The following is a 17849-nucleotide window of genomic DNA, read 5'->3' as shown; positions in this document are numbered from 1 at the left end:
AAATGTCTTCAAAACAGCAGCTTTCAGGTTCCACAAGGCTGGATCAACAAAGGCTGAGTTTAGTGCGGACTTAGGGCAAAGGGAGTCTGTCAGATGAAGTTTGGGCTCATGGTCTCTCCCTGGCTCTTCTGTTCAAGCTGTGTGCTTTAAAGGGGTAAGACTTGAAGGAACTGTTAGTGAACATAAAGTCACATAGTCCCACTAGAGTACTCCCGGACTCCAGAGATCTGGAGCTGGCAAGGGATTGGGCTCTTGCTCTGTACCCAGGGCTCCACCTTGCGTGCCCCCATTTATACAGGAAAGCCAGTCCCATTCTGGCCCATGGATGCCATTAATTTCACCACCTGGAGCTGTCTTCTCCTGGGGACATGTGTGGTACCAGCTGCGAGATTTGCCAGACAAAGCAGCATGGATTATACTCAACTCTGTCCCTCTCCAAACACCTAGTGAGTCCCAGATGTTTCCCAGAGACCATGAGAAGCTCTGCCTGCCCTTGTTCCCCCTCCAGTCACCAGAGACTTTGTCTAAATTAGTGTCTGTAAATAATAATCTGGGTGATTTACAGGCATAATTTCCATATACAAAGGCTTATGGCAGATCAACAGCACCCAGCACACACCACAATCTTGAGACAGTTTTAAAAAGGAGTGTGTTGCCTCCTTGACAGACTCAAACTTTTCCTCTAGATGATTAAAAAAAATAAGTGCCTCCCTCTGAGAAGAGTTCTGATCTCCTACATCCTGTCAGCAGAACACAGCATCGAGCCATCCACATGGCAGTGGAGCTGTGCTCATTAAAATCTTTCGAAACAATGGCATTGCACCTGTCATACCCAGCCTCAAGGTACCCCTACTCAGGATGCTAAGACATTTTTCTCAAAGAATAGCAGATGCTTAGTGCATATCCCAAGCTAGAAATATATCATTGCAGCTTGTATATCCACCAAGGCTTTTGAAGTAAGGTTCTAAGAAGCAGGCTCCTGATTCTCAGCCAGCTTCAGACACTCACTGTTCAATGACTCCAGCCAGATCATTTACTACTCTTCCCTCAGTGTCCTTTTTTTTTTGGTGAAAATGTACTGGTGATCTGTTTATCTCATTATTGTTAATTGTAATTAGATTGTATACAGACACCTTTGAAGCTGATCTGATAAACTTCATAGTCTGTAAGTGGGTTAGCTCAGGGTCTCTGTAAGCAATGTTTGGAAATATTTCTGCTCTTCATTTCCTGGGCTTATGTCAATTTTCTGTCATTAGTTTTATTTTTAAATTGCGGTTATCTCAAGTAATAAAACCTGGATTCAGATCTGAGCAGTGCTGAGTGTTGCAGTGCTGCACTGGAGCTAATGCTCTGGTACCGGGATATGGCCAGAACATGACATCCCTGATCTGTGTGCAGATTCCCCCTCCATGGAGAGAATGCAGCTTTGGTGTTTGGGTTTAGTTCCATATATAATAAATGAACTCTGGTGGGGCAGATTGGAGAATACAAACAGCAAGACACGCTCGCTTACATGGCTGCATGCATTATGTATGGCTTGACTACACTCATTGCTGTTGTTAATTTGTAGCTAATTACTTGTATTACAGTAATATCAAAAGCCACAAATGAGAATCAGGGCCCTATTGTACTGGAAACCAGATATAAACATAATGAAGAACTGGTCATTAGCGCTTCTATTTCATTTCACTGTATACTCAGAGACCTCACTCAGCAATTCTCTCCCTACCCAGGAGCTTAGAAAAGTTACCAGCGGGTCTGTGCCTGCGGTGATGTGTAGATCCAGGGTGAGAAGAACCAATTACATCATTTCTCCTGTGCCAATCCTCTGCTCACAAGGCAGCTGCCAGCAGCGGTTTAACCCCCACATCGCATTCTGCAGGTCTTGAGAAGATTTCAACATGGCACTTTTCATGCAGACTTTGTTAAATAGCAACTGTCCTTGTGATTTAAACATACCTGCTACTTCTTTTCAGCCTCATAACATACCAATCCCAGCACCATTTGTTATTTAAGATCTCACATTGAGTTCACAGATGACTCAGGTCTGCAGACCATTGGGTAGTGGTTGTAGCTGTAAAAGATGTGTATTCTTCCATGTTTGAAAACAACAAAGTCTCCAGCCCTGACGCTCTTTCCTATGTCCCTGGAGAATACATTTCTTACAAGTTATCATAAAGCAGTGGGAAAAAGAGGATTGCAGAAAATGCTGCAATTCCCTGTAGCAGCATCCACACAAAGACAAAACACAGTCCCTTTGTCCTGTGTGGAAAGCAAATAGTCCCTTTCCTCCACCTTTCCCCACACTGTGCTTCCTGTTGCAATATCCCAATCCTTAGCTGATTGTCAAACCACTGACTTCTATATCAATTTCCCTTTCATTAACATGAAGATCTAAGAGTTTTCTGAGTGTCTTTGTATAAAAATACATTAACATAAAAGGAAATCCAGGAGGCCTGAGCTCTCTACTGTATTTAACTGCCCTACTTCACTAAAAACCTTTCTGCATCTAATGGCAAAAGGGATGTACCCTGGCCACTGCAGACTGATTTTTAAGAGCTTGTTTTTTGTGTTGCTGAGAAGCAGCATTCAGCACAGCTCTGGCTGGTAGCTAGGTTCATATCTGAGGAAGGGAAGACCTGAGATGGATAAACAAAAGGCAGCAACAATCTATAATGAAAAAATTCTCCTGTGATGCTTGTGACAGACTGCAAATGTGTCAGATAAAACATTTTAGTGATCTATAATAAGGAGTAGGAATTCATGTCCTGAACACAGGACTTTTCTGTCTGCCAAGACAGTCAATTGCAAATGAAAAAATAATGAAAAAATGGAAGGGGGGGAGGGAGGAAAGTTATGGAAAATCAAGTGAATTGTGCTTTCCATAAAAGAAAGATATATGTGAGCCAGGACTTGGCCAGAATTGCAACATGCATGAATGTGTTTTTCTATATTTAGTTCAACTTATAAATCTATAACTAAAATAATTTATTTTCTACTTCCAGTATTGGGTGTGCAGTTTTCTGCTTGCTGGAATGATCTGTATTTACTCTTCAGTGTTTTGTGCTAGCAGCTGACATACAAATACCTGACATATAAATGGGTCTCTGGGAAATGAAAGACATCCTTTAGTCTGAGATTATCAAATAACTTTTGTCATGTGGACTTTCAATGAGCGATGCAATGTTGGGATACCTGCCACAGAAGGACCTTTGTAACATTGTCCTAATTTAATTTTTCTCAAAAAAAGCCACAATATCCTCTGGTGCTAAAATCCCTCTTTGACTCCTGTTCTGAAAGCTTGGCATGTTGTCACCTGGGAGGAAAGTCACATAAAGTCACTATTTCCTCTTTCCTCCTCAGCTCTTTTGCAGACACAGGCAAATCCTGATGTTGCTGCTGTCATCTTTCTTCCATTTCCCCTGCCATGAACTTGCAAGAGGTGAATGAGGATAGATGCCTAGACATTTGCTGTGACTTCTGTTGTTCTCGGCTCCACAAACACTTGCATCTGGCAGCTTTAGCTCTACTGCTGAAACTCAGGGGAACTCTGGTACAGAGCGCTGGTGTCAGGCGTTGTGCAGCATGTCCCCCATCAGGTGGTGGAATAACGAATCTGTTAAAAAGCATACAGCTACACTCAGCAAGGTCTTTTCCTTCAAGGTTCTATAAAAACAGAGCAAAAGCAGTTAGCGTAAGCAGAAAAAGGAACAGAAATGCGCATCAGAAATGGAAAAGTCCCAAAGCAGATATTGTGTAGCCATTACTTAAAGCCTGTTGACTTGGAAGAGGAGCTTAGCATCACCCCCTAAATAAACCAAGTGCATGACAGCATGCTCTGAATGCAAGAATTCCTCAGAAGCTGAAGCATGTTAACTGTGAACTAGACCTATAGCAAACAACTGCACAACTAAGACCCAGCTCTGTTTACAGCCATGTGACAGCATTGGTGTCTGTAAGGTGGGAGTGAGGGTGCGGAGCAGGGTTCGGGGAGACCTATTTTGTTAGTGTGACAAGTACTAGAGGAGAAAGAAACAGGCTGTGTACAGCACAGACTGCGCAGGAGGGGTCTGTGATTGCAATTGAAAGACCAGGCGGCGCAGCTAGAAGAAGTAAACAAGGAATTGATCAGTTATTGCTGCATTACAAATGCAGTCATGGTTTCTTGCATGCAAGCTTCCAGGGTATGATCAAAGTCCATTATCAATTTACAGTGTTAGTCTATGAAGCTGTAATCCAAAGTAAAGCTCTTTGCACCTCCCTAGAGCAGCAGAGTTTAGGTGGGAACAAGAGTCTGCCAGCAGGAGCTCCGTGCAGGATCAAAACCTGAGCTTCTTTCTGCATTTCCTGGCTATGTGATGCATTTTCATGGGGTTATGAGGATGGTCTCCTGTGATTTCACACTGCCCTTTTTCCCAGAAACCAGATCACTAGTCTCCGCTGTCTTTTTTTTGCTTCTCTTACTCTAATGAGTGCGCATTATAAACAGAGGTGTACAGCATAATAGAACCCCCTGGACGTATTTGTAAATAAAAGGCTTTTAGAAACCTTTTATAGGGAAGTTCTATAGACATTAATAGATAGTGAACACTTTTCTATAGACATTGTTTTTCCAATAGTCTATACAATTCAATAGCGAATTACATTCCTGCTATCAAATCCCAAAGGATGATTCAGAAAACCATTAGAAAGGATCTAATTCTCTGTAATTTTCTGCAGTAATTAAGATAAAAGCCTTTCAGGGTCTCCTCTATTACAATGCATGGGATTTTTCCACAGGAAAATAGAGGATCAGTTTAAATTCTCCTTGGTTACTCAGGCAAAGTAAAGCCAGTAAATTCTGGAGGTTTCTACAGATAAAATTTCCTGTCATTTCTGTGGGGAATTTACTTAATTTCAGGAGACAGTGAGGGCCAAGGATTAGGCTCCCTGTTTGTGATTTTTATAACAGGACATCAAATTCCACCTTCTGCTAGAGCCAAACAATTTCAGTGATTTTGCTGCTTCTTCCCCCTAGGCTGGCAGGGAACGTGTGCCTCATGGAGGCATTGCACACAGCAGCAGGTCCCACTCTGTTAACACATGGAGGCTCGCTGTTGCAGTGAACTCAGAGCTCTGGGAACCACGGCATGTCTGGAGAGCTGCAGAGTGCTAATTGAAACACCACTAGTGTTTTTCCCATCGTGTGCTTGGAAAGCTGTCTGAGGGCCAACTCAGCTCTGTGCCTACCTATATCTTGTCCAGGAAGCAGAGACGATGTTTCTCAAATGTTGTGCTGAGCTTCTGTGAAACACGAATATTTCTTTGCCCCTTGTCTCCACGTTTGCTGCTGCAGAAGAGGCACTAATGACCTCTGCAGGGAACCCACTGCGGAGCAGTGGGAAGAGGTCACACATATGAGAGAAGAATGGGTCATAAAAGCTATGGTGACATATCGCAGAGCTTAAAGGCAAAAATCACTCCTGTACCATGCTTTGTTGGAGCTACCCTTGTGAGGCTGTGACCTATACTTTGGACTACATAAAGCTGAGGGTCAGGTCTCTGTGAAATCCTGACCTTGCTGACAACAAGAAGAGCTTTTTTTTCCCACTTCCCTGGGCTTCTGGTATAAGAGATTTGTCCATAGCCCTGTCATGAGCCCACTCCAGGTAGTGCCCTCTCTGGCCATCCTAATGGTTCCTCCTCCAGCCTCCTCCATTCCACCCTTCTCCTTCACCAGTCTTTGAGGCTGACAGCAAACTGCTCATCATAAAATGACAACAGGAATAGCTTCTACTGTGTGACATTTCTCATTGCCAGACCTCTTCAGAGCCAAATGTTTTAATATCATTGGCCTTTTACATGCAGCTTATAGCCTGCTCTTCCTTGGAGAAGCCAGAGCCAAAGCTGGGTACAGAATATAGCACTTTGGATTTAGATGTCTTCACTGATTCTTGTATCTGTATCTTTTCCAGTCTCATTATCTGCCTCCCAGACACCGTGTGAAAGGAAGCTCTTTCTATTTCCAGGGGCTGCAGACGGCAGACCCATCTGATAGTACAAGAATGTCATTAGGGGCTAAGAGTGCTGTGAGAAGCCATCCCTTGTCTTAGCGAAGAATGGAAGCCTGTTGAAAATGGCTTATCAAAGATGTTCATCACCTCTGCTTCCCAGGGGCGTTTCGGAAGTGTCGAATACACTCATCAGTAACAAGACTTCCTGCTGAAATTACTGCATCAATTAGCCACATGAAGAATGTTCTTCTGCTCTCTCCACTGCAAAGAGAACCTTCCTCTCAGTGCATGGTGCCCTCTTCATCTTTATTCCAGAGTGATTTATTTCATCTCGTCATGCATTGCAAAATTTCCTGTCCTAGTGTTGATACCAATGACCTATTTTGCCTCCATGTACCAAAGTGTGACTTTGATTACATCATTGTCCCAGCCACTCTATATCCCAGCCACTTAGCAGCAAACTTTTAGTAGGTTGCAATGAGTTTAGAAGAAAATGCCTTACAAAGCTAAATTTTCACTCCAACATGTCAATGCCAGTACTATACAAGCAAGTAAACAATAAATTTTCACAGCACCACTACAGAATGTCATTGTAATACTCCAGAGACCAAAGAAGAACAAAGCACTCTCTGAATTAGCTGTTTCTGCTTTTATTAATTTTAATGGCTTTTGCTTGATGCTTTATGAAATTACCATAACTCATGAATGGTGCTCCTTCTTCATTTTACACTGTGAGGGTGGGGGAAAGGACATGACTCACAGGTTTTTCATTTTACTCCGGACTAAAGTGTTCTGTGACCCTTAGGCAAGCCACCACACTGTGCGTGCCTGTTTCCCCACTTGTCAAGCGGAAACATTATCTGCTGTGCAGGTGAGTTGAGTGCTGCTGACCCCAATTCATCAAGTCCCTTAACAGTCTGCCTACCTATGAGCTCTTGTGGAAGTCCTTTGGGGAACCTTGCTGTAGCTGTTGACCACAGTGGACTTTCTGATGCTCTGAACCCCCCTGCTATACTGGAGGATTCAGAGCATCAGAAAGTCCACTGTGGCCAACAACCACCACTAATAATTTCTTCTCTACATTCATTTTGACTAGGAGTTTGCACACGGATGTGGGTTCCCATTTCACAATAAATATTTTTCCATGTTCAGAGTGACAGAAGTCAGCCTGCACCAGTGTGCTTCTTCCAGAGTTTCCAGGGGGCTGTTTTTAGCCAGCTACACAAATATCCATTCAGCTGTAGCCAAACCATCATAAATAATTTCCTGCTATTTTTACAGACAGGTGTTTTGTTCCCATGTAACAGTGAGTCCTTACATGTTCAAAAGCCCGCTGCTCAATGGTGATGTTTGCCTCAGTGCACAGTGTAAGCATACAAGAGCTACCACAGTACTTTTTGGTGAGATTTTTGCTGCACGTAAGTCTTTCAGCAGCCCCTATACATGAATGAATTTCATTCACACAAAAAACTGATTTCAAGATTTTGAGCTGAAAAAGAACTGTGTGATTAGGGTTATTTTCAATTAACAATATTTAATTCCAGGCACACCATGAATCACATTTTTCTTCTCTCTTTATAGCCAATGTATTAATCCTTTGAAACAAAAATGGCTGCATTTTAATGAGAGTTTAAAAGGGTGAAAGTTCTGCTCTAGTACACTGAGCATAATAGATTATTTTTGTGATATATATCTTCCATCCACTCACTTTAATTTTCAGAATAATATCTGGAGAGCTGCCTGTTTTATCTCTGGTCCTTCCTCATTCACTTCACATAGCTTTGGGTGTGTGTATCACAGTTAATTTGAAGTTGATATTTGTTATTCCTTAAGGGCAATATGTTACACTAACACCAAAAAGATTACAGTGTTCTCCTCTCCAGGTTGGCTTGCACAACGTATCTCAGAGAAGTATTCATTTTAATTGTGTTTTTCCACATTACTTTCTGGCACTAGACCATAAAGAATCCCTTGATAGATGAAGTCCTCAGCTAACGACATGGTGCATTTGTACGGGAAAGCCTTCCACTGCCTGGCACAGATCCCATGCAGGTCTGCAGTGCGTTGGCCCATGTCTGTCCTCCTTCAGTGGTGGCTCAAGTCATGTGATGTGGTTTGGGGGGGGGAAGGAATAACCTTGTCCACCAGTGAAACACGGGAAAGCAGCAGAGAATGCTAGCAGTGAAGGTAGGAGAGAAGCTGCAAACTGAGAAGGAAATTTCCTATCCCATTCATGCAAGACGCCAAGCCTGATACCTTGTCCATGTGCCTTGTCTGCATGTGGTTGTACACACTTCCTCTGCAGTGCGATTTTGTCCATCTCATAGCCTGGGTCTCTGTTGCTTTAGCTGCTGTTCAGGCCAAGAGCATGGGGAATAACGAGGTGTCTAACAATACCTCTGTGTGCCCTTTTCTCCCATTGTGCTTTGCTCTAGAGCTCAGAAGCCCAAGTAGGTGCTCATGTTGCAGATGTGCAGGGGTGGAGGTGCCTATGGAGGAGGTACTTCCAAAAACTTGTTTTGGCATACATGGTCAGAGTAGGAGAAAGCCACAAGAAACAGGTCCACTGTGCTGTTTGTGTCCTGCAGACAGACCAGATGACAGACAATAAACATGAATAAATGGATGCAGAACATCACAAAACTCTCTGGTACAGGAGAATGCACACTGGAGGCTGGTAGCTGTTGCCTGAGAAATAGCAAATAATCTAATCTGTCAGTCCTAGTTGCTAGCTCCTAAACTTCTAGCTAAGTGCAAGATTTCAATATGATCAAGGTCAGCATCCCAGCCCACTCACCAGCCTGAATTTCGTAAAGTTTAGGATCCATGGGACCTTCCTACAGCATTCATTCATTCTCCTGCACTTTTTCACTATGTGCAGTTTAGAGGAAATCGAAAGTGAGACAGGAGTCCTGAAAGTGCATCAGGAGTAACTACAGAGCAACGGCTAGCTGATATGTTCCAGAAGACATCCCAGAGCTGAGAAATTGCCTCCTTTCATCTGAGAAAATGATGAGGAAAGAAGTCTGCAGGACTGCTTCCCAATCTATTTGCCAAGGAGGAACGCTACTGCTTACAAAGGACCTTGGAAGGTCCCCATGGTTTCATCTTGTCACACTTGTGACTAAAACAACGGTATGTATACATGTTTGATTAAACACAATAGGCTTGCTTGCCTGTCTCCATTATCACATCAGATGTGGACAATGGCATGTCCTGAATGTGGGCATTATGTTCTGTAACCAGATGTCACCAACACGTTCCCTTCCTCCACCATGTACTTGTCAAGTGGTTATACCCTGAAATAAGGGCAGGGCAGGGAAGCTGTCTCAGACTTAGGACATCTTTTTCATAGCGCAGAGATGCTTTTGTACAGCTACAACAAAAGATCTGCTAAAACAAACATGAGCTTCAACATCAGGAAATCCATTGGAGCAGGTTTAGATACCTCAGCAACTTAGCTGTAAATTGTACTTTGTTTTTATGGTTTGCATTAGATTAATGTATGGCAGCTAGACTGTATGGATGCAGGAAATAAAAGGAGTTTCTCATCCACAGAACTCTGAACTGAAGTAGATGAAGCAGGTGGATGAAATTAGACAGTGGCTGTGAGCCCAGTGTGACAGCAATTCAGCGCAGTTGTTTGTGTTTTCCACTGATGTATAGACAGCTACAATCTGACTTCAAACAGTATCCTGAGCTGGGCAAAACTGGCTGCTTGTTTTTGGGAAAAGGGAGATTTGAGGAAGCCTGTATAATGTTACTCCAAGGTTTAAAGAAAGAACCTACCTTTATGCAGTATATCAAACTGAATGAACTGGCCATCTCTCAAGTTCCTTTGATTACTCCAGTCAGGGCATGTCAACAACATGTTGCTAGAGGAGAAGAAAATTAAGACTTTCAGTATGCAGAAGAAAGATATTAACAGCTGCTCATGGAAGAGCAAAATAGAGTCACAAGAACAGTTTGCAAAATGTTATGGATAAAAACTGCAATAAATCATACCTTCAGCCAGGCCAGCCCAGGTATATTAGAAGCAAAAGTCATTGAGACACCCACTGCATTGCGTGTAACAGGCAAGCAGAGGTGGGCAGATCCATAGTGCAGTGGTGTTATGGAGATGGATAGATGGCTGGCTGGCAAACATTTTGGCTGTAGTACACAGTGGCGGGTGACTATAGTACTGTCTGATCTGTGTATCCCTATCTATCTACGCTTTCCACAGGTAATTTAGCTCCTGACTCCTTGAGCTGTTCTTCCTTTCTCAGTTCTGCTCAGTCATTGTTAATGGACTGTGACTTTTTAGTTTGCTTTGTTTTAAGTATATTTACTCAGTTTCCAGCAGGAAGGCTGTAATAGAAACTGTGCCTTGCAGCATGTTGGGGAGTCGATGCTGATGACTGTGTATTAAAGCCAAAAGTTTGGTCAGCCAGTCAGTTGTCTGTCCATCTCTGTAACACCAGCACAATTTACTGTAAAATTTGGGTAGCTGTCAACAGTTTTCCCCACATAGCCCCCTACAATGAAGATGCTGGGGTAAGTTAAATCTCATTTTCTTGCTGGCAGGTTTCTCTAACTATATCAGCTTGCCTTTTCTAACCAACCTACATTGTGTTGGGACATTCCACTGCAGTGTGACTTCCTCAAGCAGATCTGTGTGAGCCCGCCAATGTAAAGACATTTCAAAAAGTTGCTTGTCTGTCTGCTTGGGGGTCCTCCACCCCAGAAGGGAACACAGTCAGCAACTATGCACTCTCCGGCGAAAGCAGAGGGTGAAAAGAGGCCTCCAAATTTAAAATACACTTTTGTGTGTGTAAATCCTTGCAGATGCAAGAATTTGTACCTGCTCAGTTACCAAAGTTAAGGATGGGATGGAACTGTAGCTATAATGATGAGTCAGACAATGACAACACAAGAGCACCTGCCAATTTTATTCATACCCAGGAGCCATCAGATGTTCTGTAGTTATATGTGAGGTAAGAGCATGAGGTAAGTGGACACATCCTGCATCAACAATCTGCTGAAATTTTTAGTCCACTTTGGATTACAGATGAATGTACGGTCTCTTGCATTACTAGTGACACCATAAAATCACATCCTTCCTTCCTTTAGATTCGCAGGTGAGCACAATCCCCTCCTAGACTGATTCGTGGCAGTGTCTCCCTGCTTCTCTGCTGGGTCAGGTCCTCCTGCAATTTCCTTTCTCTGCCACATCCACTTACCCTGGCTGCAATCGCTCAGGAAGCAGCTGATGTCACTTGTGTCCAGATCAACTCAGGACAGGAGCGAAGCAGTAGACAGGAAAGGACAATGCTACCAGTGCTAGTACACTTATTTGTAATGATGGCTGGATTCTCATGGCTCATTTAGACAGAAGCAAATGAAAATTGATTTGCTAATGGCAATTAACCCTTAGGCATAACAGAGAGCTTGCAAAACTTGATCCTGTTACCACTCTGAGAGATTTTAGGTGCAATTTTCACTGGTTTCAATAGAATTTCTCTGGATTTAGCAAGGAATATCAGTCCTTGCTTTCAGCATGCTGTTTAAAATATACATGAGATTTCTCCTCTCCACTGTGGCAGAGCAAAAGCCATTCTCACAGCTCTAGCTGGAGAGGCTTTGGGGCAAAATGCATGCCAGTGTGTTACCTCAACTGACCGATTTCTTTACTGCACAGATGAGCAAACCAGGAGTCATCAACTTCAGCTCATCACAGGAATCAGAGCACCTGTCCCCTTGCACTCTGTGCTCTGCACAACATGAAAGAAAAAGCAAGTAGATCAGTGCTTGTGAAACAGAGGAGCTAAGTGTAGCACTGAAACAGTCTTGCAACAGTCCTGGCCTGGCCTGGCCTGGCCTGACCGCTCCCTGCTGACCCAAATTTGCACCTCTGCCAATTCAGGTAATGAGCATTAGTTCAGTGCTCCTACTCTCTCCTGCCTAACAACTGCCCTAAGAGCAGAGGTGGCTGGCTCTTAATGAATGGATAGGAGGTTTTATTACTTTAATGGGGTGAAAAAGAAAGACAAGACTTCAGAGCATCACTTCCCGACTGCATTTCAGCATATCAAGCATTTAGCAGCCATACTGGTTCCCACACTCAACCCAGTACTGCTGCTGGTTCCTATTCACTTACTGCAATGAACTCCCTTGGTTGTACAAGGCACTGAGACTTTGCTTCGTGTGCCAGCAATGAATATACAGTTTCATTCTTTAGCCATTATCTTCTTCATAAAGCCAGATCAATTCCCTATTCTGGTTCTTAGCATGGGCCTCAGAAACAGTTGCACTGATAAAACCAGGTGGGTAGGTGGGGTGCGATGTAGGGCATGACAATTCCCTAAATCGTTTCCTTTGCCACATCTTCAGAGCACGAAACCCTGCCACATAATGAGATCTCAAAGCATTGAGTTCACCTGTACACAGAAGCCTAGCACAAGAACAATATGCGGTTTTAAAAGTCTGATTTGTTCTTAAATAGTGCTCGTGTCAGCAATGTTTTATGCTAGCACACAAGAGCTGGTTATGAATTCCAATCTTACTGTGTCAGATGCTGTGCCAAAAAAAAAAAAAAAAAGGATCTCTGCCTTAGAGAGCTTTCACATGAGCAGAAGTCTGTGAAGAAACACAGAAACAAGGCACTATTGGTCACTATGGCAGATGGAGAGTCCAGCACCCACATTCACCCAGCATCACATTCCTCTTGATGCTGCAGGAAAGGAGACTTTCACAGAAGTGAAAATCACAAGTTTATTTTCTTTTCCTCCCTTTGTGTGGAAGGCCTGTAGAAATCTCAGGTTTGTATCATCTGTCACAGGCTGATTGGCATGGTTTCAGTGGACCCTGCAACCTATTTAAACCTTTTGTTGTGAGACTCAAAGCAACAGTGACATGGTAGGCATTTTCCTGTAGTCTGAATGTATTTGAATCTGATTATCCTTGACCAGGCTGCATAACTCCACAGACATTTTTCTCATCTCTTCTCAACGCCGAATACAGAAAGCTACAGAAACAGAACCAGGCTTTGGCCACGGCCAGAGAAAACACACACATACACACAGAGTGAAGGACCTATGAAGTTTTCCAGTCTCAAAAGGCCAATATTTGTCTTGCCATATTTCTAACTGTGATGAAATGCTTCACTTTTATTGTAGAGCGGAAGTAAATCTTGGGATTATGGGCACTAATGATGTATTTATTCACAGGTCTATCACCCATAACTAAAATATAACCTTTCCTTGTACTACAAACTTCATAGCAAAACTCTGTTCCTGCTGCAAACTAATTCAGCCCAACAGTTTCCTGCTCCAAACAAAATGTGTATTTTGACATATTGGAGACATAGCTGTAGTGTCACTAATGTCACTCAGCTAAAGCTCTCAGTAGGCTCTGGTGCTTCAGCCAGATGCCAAAATGGGGGTTTAAAAGACTAACTTTAAGCAGAGACACTTGGAAAGGTTGCCTGGCAAAGTTAAAATGTTATTTAGGAGAGGACACCAGTACACTTTGGAGCTGATCTAACAACTACTGAAGAATCAAGGTAAATCCATTCATTGGCTGCACTCTGGCATGGATGGGTTCTCATGAGGCAGAACCCAGGATGAAGTAACAGAGTGCTGTTATGATTGACGGAGCATAACAGAAGGGGATAAATAGGGCTCCTGGCAAAGCACTGCAGGCAGGATGTAGATGAGACTAGGGTTCATTGCAGAAGAAAACTGGTGTCTAACTGATAGCCTTGAGCAATGTAGCAGACATCTCCTATGGCCTCATGGTCAAGTGGTTTCACAGGACTCTTCCCTGCTCTGGGTCTTTGCCCTTGTTCTGGTAACGATGTAGTGCATGAGCTCAGGAACTGCTAGCCAGTGAGATGTTGAAAGGCAGTCTGCAAGGTGGTAAGCTGCAGAGTGAAGGTGGAAAACCATTCTTGATTAACTGCAGGTGGAAGTGCTGGCAACCCAAAAGCAGGGTGTCTCCCTCTGGGCAACCCTGAAGCATTTTATGAAACCAAATAAAAGGACATTCATACTTGGATACTTACTTAAATCATCTAAATTTCAAGAGGTGTTGCTCCCATGGACAGTCAGAGAGTAATAGATTTAAGAAGGTACATGTGAGTACATCTTGGGGGCGCAGAAATGCCCAGGCTCAGAGACAGGCTATGGTGAAGTGAATATATGGTGAAATATATGGTGAATTCAGCACGGAAGCATCGATATTTCAGTACCTCGACCATCAAGAAGGCTCCTGGTTCTCTTTCCAACTGATTAGGCAATGAGGTGAAATACTGGGCTCAAGGGTAGCTGTTATTCACAGCTATATCTTGTGTATCTTCGCATTCAGAAGAAATTTTATTGATCTGTCAAAAGAAACCGGTCCAGATAAATTTCAGAGCTGTGTGGGAGGACGCAGCCGTGAAGCACACAGCAACAAGACACCCAGTGCAGCAGCTGGCCTAAGAAAATGACAAATGGGGAGTTGACTACTGGGACAGCTGGATAGGATCCCCGCTTTGTTCACTGCATCAGGACCCATACCAATCATGCTGCAATACTGGCTGTAGAGATTTAATTTGGGGAATTTCCCCCACTCATCTGACCTAATGAGATATAGCAATGTCTGTGTGCTGCTTCAGCAGCTGCTTCGTTAGTAGAGGTGCCCATTTCCCAGGTGGGCATGTGATTTCCCATTTCCCTGGGTTGGAAAAACAATGTAATTATACACTGACTTCAAACCTACTCTGTTTTAGGGAGAGGCAGTGTCTGATACACATAATTCATAAATGGACATCACATTGCCATTGCATAGGAAACACTATCAATTTGTCCTCTGTACGAATTTTTTCTCCAGCATTTTCACAGTCACTTCCATTTTTTTCATATAGTTAAAGCTCAGAATGAATCAATGCTAGCACGAACTATGCAAAAAAAGGTATCTCCTGTAGAAATGAAGAGATAAGTTCTCATCTAGCTTCCTAACTGCTATGCAAAGAGAGAGACTAATTGCTCTGGTGACCACAGGAACATAACTATAATCTGTCAACAGATTTTCACTTTTATGCAGGTATTTTTTTTCATTTAGTTTTCATTTTCTGTTCACTTTTTCATTTACTCTCCTTGTACCTGACTGTGATTTTGTACAGTGGACATCTCATACTTAAAACATAAATCCGTGATTTTACTGCAAAACTATGCAGAACTCTTCTTTCTACAGCTCACCCATTAAAATTTCACAGATGGGAAATTCAAGCACTAGACTCATGCAGACCTGAGCTATAAACAAGCCCTCCGGATTGGAAAGGCCCTGATTTTCACAGACTCTTTACTCAGAAAGGCTCTGGGCTTAAAATGCCCATAGCTGAGAAATGGAAATCCGGTTGTAAGTTGCTGCTTGGAGATATGCCAGCTCTGTTGTGCTTTGCTTCCATTTTTCTGGGCTAGAGGATCATTGACACCAGGAAGCCTTGAAGTTGGATCAAGAGCTCACTTCAGCACTTCACTGCAGCCTGCTGCTCATGTGAAAGGGTACTGTGTTTTAGGGATGTACAGTACAAATCCTAGGCAAATATCAGAGTACCCTTTTTCACAATCAGGTCCCATTCAAGATGGCAGGGTGATGGTGTGATCCCACGACTCATACTCCTCTTTCGAAATTCTGCTTGCATCCCAGCCAAGATCATTTCCTTCCCTACTCCCTCAGGGCAGCCCACACTGCTTCTCTTACCTCCAGAAAGCAGAGTATGTCCACTTCCCAGCAGCACCCCACACTCCTGCCCCATATGCACATGCCAGGATGTTCTGATTGCCTCCTTCATTAAGAAACAGTGGAAGTTTCCTCCCTGTGCCCTAAAAACAGTGAGTCCCTGCTCGTCTCACAGGTTGCCATAATATTGAGTAGCATCAGTCCCACTGGCTGTGTGGGTGACAGAGCTCTGCAGACATCCCCTAAGGCCTTTCCTGCTGTCCCCTCTATGTTAATATATCTGGACTCCTCTAGCTCTAAGTGGATCATTTCCTCTCTCATTTGTCTCATCTCACAGAACCCTGGAGGTCTGCTCACATTTATTTTAGGCTCTGGTGAAGTCAATTTCCCTGTTTCAGTTTGATTCACCTTAATTCCCAGACAATTATGTTTCCCCTTCTTAGGGAGGCCAATTCTTGGATTAAATCAAACCAACCTGTTCTTGCTGGTATTATTTTTGTTATTAGCATTTGTTTGTCATTCGCTGGGATGCTGGATAGCCTGCCTCCATCAGTAAACTGATAAACGACTGAAACGGTACCCTAACTAGGTAAACAAACATGCTGTGAGGACAGATGCCTGTGCAGCTCAGGTCTGGATTGCAGGCTCCCACAGAGCTTGAGCTGGAGGATGGATTTCAAGCATCAGCGAAGCCAACAGCTCTTCAAGCAGGGAGCAGTGTGGCCAAGGGATGTTTGCTCTGGCAGGTAAGGAGGACTTGGAAAGCCACTGAGGGTAGTTCCCCTGGGACTGCAGGGTGGTACTGAGACACACTTCACAGAGAGTACAATTTGAGGCCTCCCGAGTGAAAAAAACCCTTGCTGTCTCCTGCCTAATCTGGTTCCTTTGACAACCCAACATAGCAACTCATTTAGTGAATTTCCAGACCATTCCCATAGCCCCACAGCAGTGGAAACCCAGAGGGTTTCTCCTTTGCAGAGCTCAGCTTCTAGCCTTTTGTCATTCCCTACATGGCACTGGAAGTGCTTTGCTACCAGTAGCAATTGGGTAATGGGAACTGCACACTGCTGTAAAGCCTTGGAGAAGGGCACGTGCTTGTGAGTGTGGAATTGCCTAGGAGCAGGCAGTCTGCACAGGCCAGCACAACCTTCTCTAACCTTCTCTCCCTGCTTTCCGTGCACAGGCTGAGCCCTTTGGACAGAAGTTCACTAGATGCGGGTCCAAGGAATGGTAGATCAAAAGGGAGACACGAACATGTTCCCAGGGCTGCTACGGAGCAATTGGAGGGAGGGTGCATCTTTAATCCATTCTCCATTTGCATTGAAGTCAACGCAAGTCGAATAGACACAGACATTATCCCTCACCCTCTAAGATACATCTCTAGGATCCATGGACTGGGCTGACAAGGACATTACAAGGCTTATTTATCTGTGGGGGGTAACACACTTTGCTCCCCCAGGTGGAAAGCACAGCTGAGACCCTGAAGACAGAAATCTGAGCAGAATATTATTCCCTGCATCCAACTGTAATTGAAACAGCAAGGGAGAACCACTCCCTCCCCCTCCTCATGCTTCAGGACAGGGATTATGGTGTCTAAGGAACCATGAAGGAGAAACTCTCTCGACAGTATTTCTAGTCTTCTCTGCAGCCTGTTTTTTCCACTGTCCTGACAAGTGTAAATCAATTTTGGGTGTAAATCTGGACCTAGTACATCTGTCATGTCTGTGTGGCAGTGTTGGCTACGCTGTTTGTAAATCCACTGAGAATAATGTATTTGTGCTATGGGATGACATCCCATAATGAGATTGTGATATTCCATAGCTCAAGATTTGCTATTTGTGACAAAGACAGATTTCATGAACAGCAAAGCTGCTGGGAGACCTGCTGGACTTAAGGGACATTCATAAGCTGGGGATCCTTCTGACTTACACAGCCATAACTCAGATACTGGGAAGACAGTTTCCAGCGCTTTTTAGACCAATCACTAAATACCATTAGCTACGTATCTGGCCATATATTTGCATTCAAAACACCACACAGCACAAAATAGCTAAATACAGAAAAGCACAGTCAAGAACTGCCTATATTTACAAGTGAGCCTATCATATTGATCCAACTACACTTAATATAGCAAGTGCAATAGTAATAAAA

The sequence above is a fragment of the Opisthocomus hoazin genome, chromosome 4 (assembly GCF_030867145.1).
Source record: "Opisthocomus hoazin isolate bOpiHoa1 chromosome 4, bOpiHoa1.hap1, whole genome shotgun sequence".
NCBI lineage: Eukaryota > Metazoa > Chordata > Aves > Opisthocomiformes > Opisthocomidae > Opisthocomus > Opisthocomus hoazin.
The sequence above is the reverse complement of the archived record's forward strand: the minus strand, read 5'-3'. Positions refer to the sequence as shown.